The following is a 12,190-nucleotide window of genomic DNA, read 5'->3' on the forward strand; positions in this document are numbered from 1 at the left end:
CTAAATCCAGGATTATGTAAAATCGGATAAATTAGACAGTAACAAATTTCATATCAATAAAATGAGTAAAAAGTTGAGTTTGGTTTCATCCTCACTTCAGTAACTGCTACTAGCAAAACTAGAAAACAAAATATGGGGACTGGAGGGTTGAAATTCATAACAATTTATTTGGGGAAGTAGATATTGACGTCTAGGGGTATGAAATATCCCCTAGGAAAGGGGAGTTCTTGGGGTCCTCTCCATAGACATTTTTGAAAAACTGAGCTTTTAAAAGGTCGTTTTAGGCCTCTTTTAGGATGTAAACTGATTCATTTAATTATGTATGTATTCATATTTCAATGGTGGAATATTAATGGCAGGAAGTTCAATTGGGAAGTAAAAAAAAGAAGAGAATTGTGGTTGTTTCTGGGTATGGTAATAAACGAGGAACAGATACTTGAATATTTCAACTTGACTTCACATTGCAGGAGTTCAAACTATCAGAAGTTAAATCGATCTTCACCAACGTTCATTCTAACAGGACTCGTGGCTACAACCTCTTAACTGGTAATACACAACGAGCTTCCACAAAAAGCAATACCGTAATGTGTTTGGTTTAATTGTGTTATTCAATGTAATGTGGAACTGGAACAAGTACCAGCTCAATTCAAACTAGCACAGATGATATGGGAAGACCCTTGATGCATTGACCAGGCAAGTTCATACGGACCTATAGCTCTTATACCAGTAATGTCCAAGGTATTTTATAAACTTATTCTGAAAAGGCTATGATGTGAATCAGTTTGGTTTCAGACGGAAACTAGTACCTACCATAGGACAGGTTCACCAACGGTTGTAGCTTTGTTCACGTGATCCGTCATAGTATGGAAAATAAAAATAAAAATGTTGCTTAGTTGCCGTGTTGGTTGTAAGCTTTGACTATTCTGATGATACAAGTATTTAATAGTCAATGATGTTAGCCAGGTATTCAATAAGATTTACCCCATTCAATTTTTCCCATTTTGAAATTTTATCTTAAAACTGGACTATTTGAATTGAAGCTCAAGATGTTCTTATCTTACTGAAATCCATGGTGATGGTTTTAGGCGTCAACCGCGTCGTCAGTTGTATATCGAAGCGGTTGACGACGAAACCATCACCATGGATTTCAATGACACCGGCCGCGAAAGCCTACACGTGAAGATTCTTATCTTACTATCCAATTGAATCTTGGACTCCTCAAGGAAGTGTCCTCGGGCCCTTATAACATTTGTTTTTTCGACAACCCAGAAAATGAGTCCAAATAAATTTCTACATTTGCTGATACTGTAGTGCAATTTTCTCTATTCGCCATTATTCAGTTAAAGCATAGAATGATAAAAAATACTCCCTTAGTATATTTCTAATCCTTATGGAACAGTTGAAGCCAATTTTATCATTAGTTCTGTCCTGTGCACTGTAGGTTTTGTTTACATTATTTTGTTTCTTGTTATTTCAGTAATTTAAAACCTCGTTTAACCAAATAAAACGATACAATCATAAACAATACCTCATCCTCCTTGTTATATAACTAAACAGTAAAGCACAAATCATGAAATGAACTCTAAAATAATTTAAATAAAATTTTGTCGACACCAGCCACCAGTGTCACCGGACATGGAATAGACACAAAAAACTAGCTTTAAAATTTACAATGGGATGGGAAGTCTACTTGTGTTGGTTAGTCTATGGTTCAAGCTTCTTTATACAGTATTTACGACAAACCAGAATATAAATTTCTGACGAATATCCGATCTGTATATCCATATTACGTGAAGCCGTTTTTTGTGACCACAGCTCATCCCTTATTTGTAGACCAATTTCGAGGTGTCAGATAATTTGTCTCAATTTGTAGTTTTGCAATAAGGATTTCAAATTAAAAAATTCCTGCCATTAAGGGCGCCAGGCACTCTGAAAGGTAGATTTTTCCTCATAAGAAATACACAAAACAGATGTTTAGTTTATAAAAATAAACTCAGCAGCTTTTTGGGAGTAAATATTGATGTTAGTAATATTCAGGTTATAAAACAATGTAAATAGTTAAATCAGGAAGGACAGAAAATGCCTTGAGTTCAAAGAAGAAATATTAAAAAAAAGGAGCAGGAGACAATTAATAAGAGAAAAAATCGTTTTGTCATGGTGGTAAAGTAAACTTGCCTAATGTCAGACAAAGTGAATGAATACGTGATGCGAGAAATGTTAACTGGTAACAGCTAAAACACAAAAAGGCCAGCTTCTGAAAAATGATCAAATACTTACAATAAGTGTTTATTATATCCAAGGTTTAACAGCGTGAGTAGTTCTATTTCCATTAGTTACATAAGCTTTTATTTGAGTCTTTTTAACCCTTTGAAATTTATGACTTTTATTAGGTTGAAAATAAACTCATGTATAATACCAGTACTTGACAATCATTGCTCGATTTGGAGCATTCATAGAAAATTGTGACTGTTGTTGGTTTATAACTTAAATAACTTTGGTATAATATCAGTACTTGAAAATTGCTCGATTTTGAGCAACAGGTATACTAGTATCATTGACTTTATATCTACACCTTTATTTGTAGATAGATATAAAGTCAATGCTAGTATTTACCGATTGGTTTAAAGAAGAGATTCAAAATTAACTTAACTAAATCTGTTTACCTTTCAATATAAATCTTGTCCTCCACTCACAATTAACAACAGCCAGCTTCCTGAAGTAACGGAGGTTAAATCCTTGGGTATCCATTTAGATACAAAACTATAGAAAGCACATGCCTATTTATAGAAAATAACAACAGCTAAATTTAAAATCTAACCAGTTAAATTGGCTTATTGAACAAAAATCCAAACCAGAGCATATTTTAAGGGATTTTCACTGGGCGACAGTGGCGCCAGACTTACCGGGGGGGCCTGAGGGGTATACATACCCCCATCAAAATGGGGGGTCCGAGCCCCCCCCCCCCCCGGAAATGTTTGCATAAATTTAAGTGAAAATCACACATTTCTTCGTATCTTTTAGTGAATTTTTAGATTAGGCTATACTAGCTTGTAAATAGTCTCTTCGGCCAAAATCATAGCTCAATACTCTAAAATATTTACATAATGTTATTTTAAATTCCTATACATTTAAAATGTGAATCATTAAAAAAAATATGCCGGCACCACCCATAGTCACTGGGCGACAAAATTTCAGCACTGGGCGGGCGACACTTTTGTCGCCCAGTTAACATGTTATTTTATGCCCTGATCCAAACTCAGTCTGGAAAATAAACTGTTTCTGTATAAAATGATACTCACACCTATTCGGATACATAGTGCAACTTTGGGGATCAGTGGTAGGTTCGAATGTGCTGAGGTCATTACATGTTTTTCTCAAATTGTTTAGCAAATTTTACCAATTGATCTCTTGAGTCTTTTATTTCTTATACCAAACAACAGTTAGTTAGTAAAGTCCTAAATGTTTAAAGGAGTTATGATGATAAGAAATAAAAGTTGTAAATACATCAAAACATATAGTACAATGGTGAATCTTGTGTACCTATGTAGATTTACAAACAGTACGGTATGAAAAAAAATGCCTTCAGCTCATCTTATCCAAAAAAGGGGGTTTCATCATGCAGTTTTTATCCATACAGGGTGGCAAAAATCCTGGGAAAGTTAAATATTTCAAGAAATAATAAAGATAAAAATAACAAAAATATAGAAATAATAAAGTTAAAAAAATCTAAAAAGTCATTGGGCGCAAAAACCTGTTCTAAAACATTATTTAGTGATGTGCTACCTCCTCAGGGGGGGGGGGGTGCTATAGGAGTCAGAAGAATATTGTAAATGTAAGCATAGGTTTATATGCACATGAAATAAAAGGTCTTAAAATACAGTAGGCCTACCTACTTTGTATGGTCTTCATTATTTCATTGTAAAGTATAAAAGTATTTGGGAGTGTTATATTCTGTGGTTTTCACATATTAAAATAGTAGTAGACAATTAATTAAAAAGTGCTGAATGTCTATACTCTTGTGTTTTTCTACTTGTAGTGTGCAAGCTAAATAAGCTAAAAGTAGGCAAAATGGTTATGGTCTAATTGACACTTCGAATTGTACTGATATTCAGAAACCATTGATTTCCAAGAAACAGACATTTGCTGTCTTTAGTGTCGGCAATGCAGTACATTAGTTCAACTTGGCGCCACCAGGTAGAGCGGGGTGTTTAGCCAAACCATAGATAAAACCATAGATTAAACATAGTATGTTTAATCTATGATAAAACATAGCCAAACGAACTCCGAACACAGGAACTGGACCCGCAGATATCTGTTCGAAAATAATCTTTTTGTTGGTAAATTATAAATCACACTATGTGTTATAATGGGAATGTTGCTGGAAGTCAACAGTCCCGGAAGATCAAATAATTTATACCTGTGCCGCTAGGTCAAAAACTACAATGTTTGCAGTGTCTGTAGATCAAAAGTCCCAGTAAGTCAAATAATACAGTCCGAGCCAAAAACGTGGTCTATGTTAAAGCAATTGACTTATTGGGAATTTGACCTAATGCAACAGCAGTTTTAATATAATGAAATACGGTAAAATACAAGTTCAGTTTCGCTGAGTCAACAGTGCCGGAAGATCAAAAGCAATAAAAGTGAACGTCGATTCAGTGTAAAGTAGACCTCCTGCAACGCTTACTACACCAACAAAACTTGCTTTTAGTTACTTCGTTTTTTGTCATAATTAGAATAGAGCTAAAATTATCATATTTGGTACATAGCTTATCTATTAATGCTTCTTGCCAACTGTTTGGTCAACACTGTAAATAGGTATAGTTTATGTAATGAAAAGCCTTTCGTCAAAATTTGTGGCATAAAATACACGCAAGGACGATCTGAAAATTTCTGGTTATTTTAGGCTAAACGTTTGTAAAAGGAGATCCATTTAATTGTAGAACTATTTTATGAGTTATAATGTAGTCTACATATAAACTGTGTAAATGTATTACGCCTCGGAAGGGTTGAAACCTGTCCAAACTATCATATACATTATTAAAACGTAAATGGGGGGTTTTCACGATTCTGAATCAACCATACGATGGATTTTCTTTAGTTTTGTGTTGAAAGAAAGACAATTTTGAGAACTAGGGAATTTCAAAGCCATAATTTAAAATTAGTGTCCCAGTTTTTTATAAATTAAGTTTTAGTTTTTAAAAAGTCTAGCAGCCGATGCTAACCTTCTCCAATAAGTCAATGCTTCTAGCTAGCTTTTAGTACAATATAATTTGCTTAACACAACAGCTGTATCATTCAGCATTTGTGACACAAATTCAGCATTTGGAAGAAAATTCAAATACATACTTATGGTTGGCTTATTTATACTATGTGTAATGCTGACCATTGATACATTTAATTCTTCGGTACGAGGATGGCACAATTAATTAACTATGCATAGTAAAATGTAGGATAAATAGTAAATAGTAGGATGTTCAAATTATTTTTTAAAGTATTCTTTGTAATCATCGATTTGTTTTAGTCCAATGTAATTTGTTTTAACTAACAGCTGGTTGAATGTGCTATGTATACTTATAAAAGGCAAAGCCCTCACTGACACACTCACTCTCACTCACTCATCATCACTAATTCTCCCACTTCCCATTTACCTAGGAGGCTGAAATTCGATACACCGATTCTTTGGGCATTAAATAGGAAAACTAAGTAATTTTTATTATGATAGGGCATTCGAGCTTCGCCCCAGTGGCTCTGGAGTTTCCCATGTTAACCTTATGATTTTTCATATTTAAAAGGAATTAATGAATCTTAACAACTGTGTCAATTAAACAATTTATGACAACAGCTAATTTGCAACCAAAAGCTGAGTGAGCGTTTCGAACGAACTTCAACCTGGAGGCGAGTTAACCCCAAGGCAAGTGAGCTCAGCGAACGAGCTCCAACCTAAAGGTGAGTGAGCGTAGCGAACGAACTTCAACCAGGACGTGATTGAGCCATGCGAACGTGCTCATCTTGAAAATTAATTACTTAAACGGGGCAAAGCCAGCGGGTACAGCTAGTTATTCTATAGAATTATTAGGGTTTTAGCGAATTTCGCATATAGGGAATACATTATCACCGTAGTACTCATGGCAACACCTGGACCCGGGACCGATGTAATTTTTCGTTTTGAGTCCCTAGAGGCCAAAAACACAATCCGTTCAAATTCATATATATGTAAGTGTATAAGACATTTTGGGGACTTGACTTTTTCGGGTCTCAAGAATTTATACGAAAATACACTATTGCAATATTTTGAGGACTTGAATTTCCGTATGTGTATAAGACATTCTGGGCACTTGACTTTTTCGGGACTCGAGAATTTAGTACTTTTCGAGGACCTGTGCAATTTATTCCATTCCAAATGCAGTGCGTTATCGATCTTCACCCTTGTGTGGGCCTCCCATTCACTGACGGAATGTCTCGTGGCGTATGACGACCGGATATAAATAGTCACTTTACACTCACTTATCTCGTTATTTTTTTCAGCATATTCGTTGACCCGTCTGCAGGTCTTAATGTTGATGGGCTGTCAGAGCGTCTGTTGTAATAACTTGAATTCCTTATGCATGTTTGCTGCTGATTACGGTGAAATATTGTTAGAAATTCCACCTAATCTTTAAAGTTAAAGTGGTGTGTGTTTGTCTGTCTGCTACTTTATAACACAAAAACCACTGAACCGATTGAAATAAAATTTTATATTAAGGTAGCTTATATACCTGGTTAAAATATAGGCCTATTCCTTTTATCACATTCCCCTTGGGCTATGCCCCATGGGCTTCCGAAGTTTCAATGTTTACATTTTGGAAGAATGTAAATAGTCAAAAATATGAATTGAAGTCAGCTGTAAATATTATAATTTGACAGTTCAAATAGCAGAGGTTAAGAGGTACAGGTTCTGCTGCCAAGATTCTAAAGCTTTATGATTTTGAGAATAGTTTGATTAAAATATTTATGAAAATATACTTATTTTCATGGAGACAGAAGGATTTTATACATTACAATGTATACATTTTTGGAATAATTTTTATATGGTACCTTTTTGTTTACGAATTTGAACTGATAAACAAATGTTTGGATCAGAATTTTAATAGGTTTTAAAAACCAAGAGATGCCGTATATGTACTGTACAGTTTATAAAATTTAACCGACTCAACGTTTACAATTTTTGTATTAATTAAATTTACAAACTAAATTTCAACTACACCTACTTTCATTCAGTCCAGAGGTAGCTATTACTTATACTTTCTTCTATCATCTAATTCACATTCACTTTTTTACATTTACTGAAACCTCCTTAGTAGTTGTGTTCTTACAACCCTGCTTTAATTTGACTATGGAGAATACATATCACAAAACTAAGCTGCACGCAATTCACTTTTGTTTCTAAAATCTATTCAATGTCTATAACATAACTATTTTTCATTGTCAATGTTTTAAACGATGATGTACTGTAATTACAAATACATACTCGTTTCGAACTATGGAACGAGTTAAAATAATAACTAATTTATATTATGTTGTTGATTTATACTTAAATTGATGAAATTTGTGCCTGATTAAGAGTAATAGTGGTTGGCTTTCTAACAAAAGGTAATACAAGTTTTCCATTAGATTGTCTTTTCTTGTTATTGTGATATATACACACTGATCTGAAGGTAAAGATTTAACTTTGAAAAAAGCTCAGTTGCTACGGTAAAACATATCAATTATATATGAAATAATTAAAAACGGGGTTTTTCTTTACTACAGTGCCTTAAGTTATACGATCATTTTTCCCTTAGTTACTTTAAATGTACGTTTTTCAACGAAATAAATAAGTAAGCTTATCATTTGAAAATTGAATCATAAGGGTATATTATTTCCATCAGCACCTCATATCATTCCTAGCCTTATAAACTTATAGAACAAACATCTTTCTAACTAGCCTAGCCTTAAAGAAAGATATTTTTCAAACTAAGAGTTTCAATTGAGTTATGTTCCAGAAAACAACGGGGAATGTGTAACTATTTCATACAACAGAGTTCAAGATCAAATTTTTCGCTTTAGTGTCCTCTCCGTTGCGAAGCGCGGGTACAAGCTAGTTGATAATTGTATTTAATACAAGCCAAAGGTGTCTTATAGATTCCGAGTAAATTATTATAATCTATCAAATGGAGCATGTAAAGTGCATTATAAATAATCAACAAACCCTAAAATAATTGACTATTGATTCAGTTACTGATTCGGGAATTACAATTAATTGCTGATGATAACTGAATGCTCTGACATGAAGCAGTGTTCTTCTTTACTTCTTTACCTATAAAACACATGGGATACAGCCTTTCTTCACTGATCACGTAATGCGTGATTTTCTATAAAGTCTTGGAAAAATAAAAGGAAAAATAGATAGAATACAGGTGTACTGTATGTGGTTTACACACAAATATTCATCAAACTGTGTGATAGTTTGTTATAGCAATGAACAATTTGAGAGTATCGTATTGTTTAAGTCGATGGAAAATCTCTGTTGATCCTGTTTTACAAGCAAACCAAAAAGATACAGTAGTCACCACTCTATGCGACATATTCTAACCAGAAAGTTGTAATCGTATGATTCTATAAGCATTGGTAGGATTGCAAAGTACTACACAAACATTATTAAAAAATGGCATATTGGTAATCAACAAACCCTAAAATAATTGACTATTGATTCAGTTACTGATTCGGGAATTACAATTAATTGCTGATGATAACTGAATGCTCTGACATGAAGCAGTGTTCTTCTTTACTTCTTTACCTATAAAACACATGGGATACAGCCTTTCTTCACTGATCACGTAATGCGTGATTTTCTATAAAGTCTTGGAAAAATAAAAGGAAAAATAGATAGAATACAGGTGTACTGTATGTGGTTTACACACAAATATTCATCAAACTGTGTGATAGTTTGTTATAGCAATGAACAATTTGAGAGTATCGTATTGTTTAAGTCGATGGAAAATCTCTGTTGATCCTGTTTTACAAGCAAACCAAAAAGATACAGTAGTCACCACTCTATGCGACATATTCTAACCAGAAAGTTGTAATCGTATGATTCTATAAGCATTGGTAGGATTGCAAAGTACTACACAAACATTATTTCAAGGGTAATAACAGTCACAATTTCCGCTGACTTTGAAAGAGTCAACTAAACTATTATACTAATGGAGACGCAACTAAATGGAACAACTAATGGAAACTCTCACGATGTACATATAACAAATCGTTCGATATAAGCATTGAGTATACACGTCAGTACATACGTGTATAATCAATGATATAAGCAACGGTTCTTGCAATTTATTGCTTATTTTTTTAGAGTTGTTTTCAGACTTACTCACACTCGTATAAGGTTTTCCACGTTTGTCATTGATAATGTAGCCATGTTGCTTTGAAATGGCGACCATACAAATTTATGCATTTTAAGCCAATTATGAATGGAGTTGAGTGTGGGATGAGTGGAACGATCTTGTTGTCCTGTTTGTGACTAAGGCCACAGAAAACGTACTAGTACGTTTTCTGGGCTAAGGCCAACATAATCCTTAGACACAGCTGTTAATTAATAGTGCATACAGTCAATTAATAGCAACAGAGGTCAAGTTTGGTATCAAATTAAAGGTTTTATTCATAAAAATACATTGCCGCAAACCCAAACTCAAACGATGATGATGATAATAACGTTAACGATGTCGCTAAAACGTATCGTTTGAAATTTAACAGCTGAAAATAAGTGAAATAGAAAAGGTTTTGGTTAAATCCATCAAATTGTAATTGGACACTAGTAAATACTAGTGCACTTGTTGCTACCTCCCCCCTTCGGTTTCATGTATTCCTCTCAATCAGTTCAAACCTAGGAGGATCATTAATGTTAATTAATGTTAAATCCTCCTAGATTCAAACCTGAAACACCCAGATCGAAACTCGCCTGTCGTTATTTTACCATCGCCTTTTTTAAAAATATATTTTTCAAAAAAGAAATATTATATTGATTTACTTTTGATTTTAAAAATGTTAACGTTTTATTTTGTTAAAGATTTATGGTGATACGTAGGCTAAATATTGTGGTGTAGCAAAGTATATTATATTGTAGTTAAGTGTTAAATTTTGAAATTTTAGGGTGAATCGAGATGAATCTTTGTTTATAACATGGGTCTCTCCTACCTTAACATACATACCAAGTTTCATAAACATCGGTTGGAAAAGTGCAAAGATAAATATTTGTATGTAAAAAATACAAAATGGTGGATATCTGGTTAACGAAATTATTTTGGAAAAAATGTTATCCTTGGTTTTCTGTTTATTTTGACCCAAGGAATTACTAGGTAAAGTATCTCCCCGCTTATTTTAACACCCTGTTTATGATGTATTCTTATAAGTGAAAAATGTAAGCTGGTAATACAAAAAGATGTTTTATAAATAATATGAATGTACTGGTGATCTGTATATTAATCTTTTTCTTGTCCTTAGAACTGTAAATTAAAAGTCCACTCAGCAGTCGCATCGTACGATGTAGTTCTTTCCATGCGTTGCGAAATGCTAAATTAGTAAATTTTCCGTCCTCTTCAACACAAGTTATCTATTGAACCACTGAATGTAAAAAATCCAAAAAAATATATTTTACACATCACACTTTTGGCTACAACTTTGCCACAGACAAAACCTCTCTAACCCAAAAACAAAAAAAATCTCGCATGCTAACTTTTCATGTTAGAAATCACGATTTAAAACTATTTCACCATACAAATCAATTTTTATTAATTAGATCGGTAAATAGTTTAAATATCCAACAAAATAGTCATCGAGTAGGACTAACCAAGAAGATCTGTGCCAAATTTCAAAATTTTAGCACAACTTCAAGTACACCAAAACACGAAATTATTGAAGTCATGCGTCGAGAGGACTATCGTTGTTTTTAACAGATTATACTTTTGACCTTCCGGCACTGTTGACTCAGCGAAACTGAACTTATATTTTATCTTATTTTGTTATATTAAAACTGCTGTTGCATTAGGTCAAATTCCCAATAGGTCAATTGCTTTAACATAGACTACGGTTTTAGCCCGGACTGTACTATTTGACTTGCTGGGATTTTTGATCTACAGACACTGCAAACATTGTAGTTTTTGACCTAGCGGCACAGGTATAAATTATTTGACCTTCCGGGACTGTTGACTTTCTGCAACGCGTCCGTTATAATCCTTTAATGGTGCCGAATCACGAGAATGAGTAAATTTTGCCCTGGTGACATTTCAAATAATACGCGAAAAAATTACGAAGTTTGTTTCTGCGTCCTGTAGCTTCTCGACTATTTACGTTCTTTGGAAAAATCAGGAAAATTACTACAAAATTAAATTAAAAAATGTACTTCGGAATAAAAAAAAATATTTTAATTTAATCAATCAATATTATAGGCTCAAATAAGTAACCAGTTTATTTTTAAAATTGACTAACTGGTAGGGTACTTGTAAAACCAGGAGAGGGCACGGTTTACAGTTACCATTGTGTATCACAGTTTTTTGTCGCTGCTTGGATAAAATTAGCTGTTGCCATGCAAAAAAAAAATAGTGCTGCACTCTGTTGGTAAACCATATTCCTTTTTAATGCTATTGAATATCATAGAACCAAATTTTGTAGTTGAAACAGCTGGTAAAATTCGATTGCAGTACCAACTGGATTTTCCTCTAAAATTTCCAATCTCAATAATTTGAGCCACTGGCTTCTTTTTTCTTTTAGATATGAATACTGACAAGGTTAACATGGGAATCTCCAGAGCCACATATGGTGGAACCCGAAAGGATCTTTGACATAAGGGTAATAATATATATGTTAATCGGGAACGTAAGCTATCATCATACCAAATTTCAGCTCAATCCGACCTCCGACAAGTAGTTGATGCGTGATTGAACTTCAAACAAACAAACACACAAACTTCCACATTTATAAAATTAGTAAGATATGATATATACACAAACCTGCAACTGAAAGGACAACCCTAATTTTTACAGAGAGTAGACTTAATTAGGAAATTTACCAAACATACATTTATTTGTATAGGTTTTTGAAAACATGAAAATGATCTTGAATTGAATGCGTTGTTGATTCCAATAAATTACGAAGGACGAATAAGGAACTA

This window comes from Macrosteles quadrilineatus, unplaced genomic scaffold (assembly GCF_028750875.1).
Source record: "Macrosteles quadrilineatus isolate MER2022 unplaced genomic scaffold, UCM_ALF_1.0 Scaffold_8__2_contigs__length_117827958, whole genome shotgun sequence".
Taxonomy (NCBI): domain Eukaryota; kingdom Metazoa; phylum Arthropoda; class Insecta; order Hemiptera; family Cicadellidae; genus Macrosteles; species Macrosteles quadrilineatus.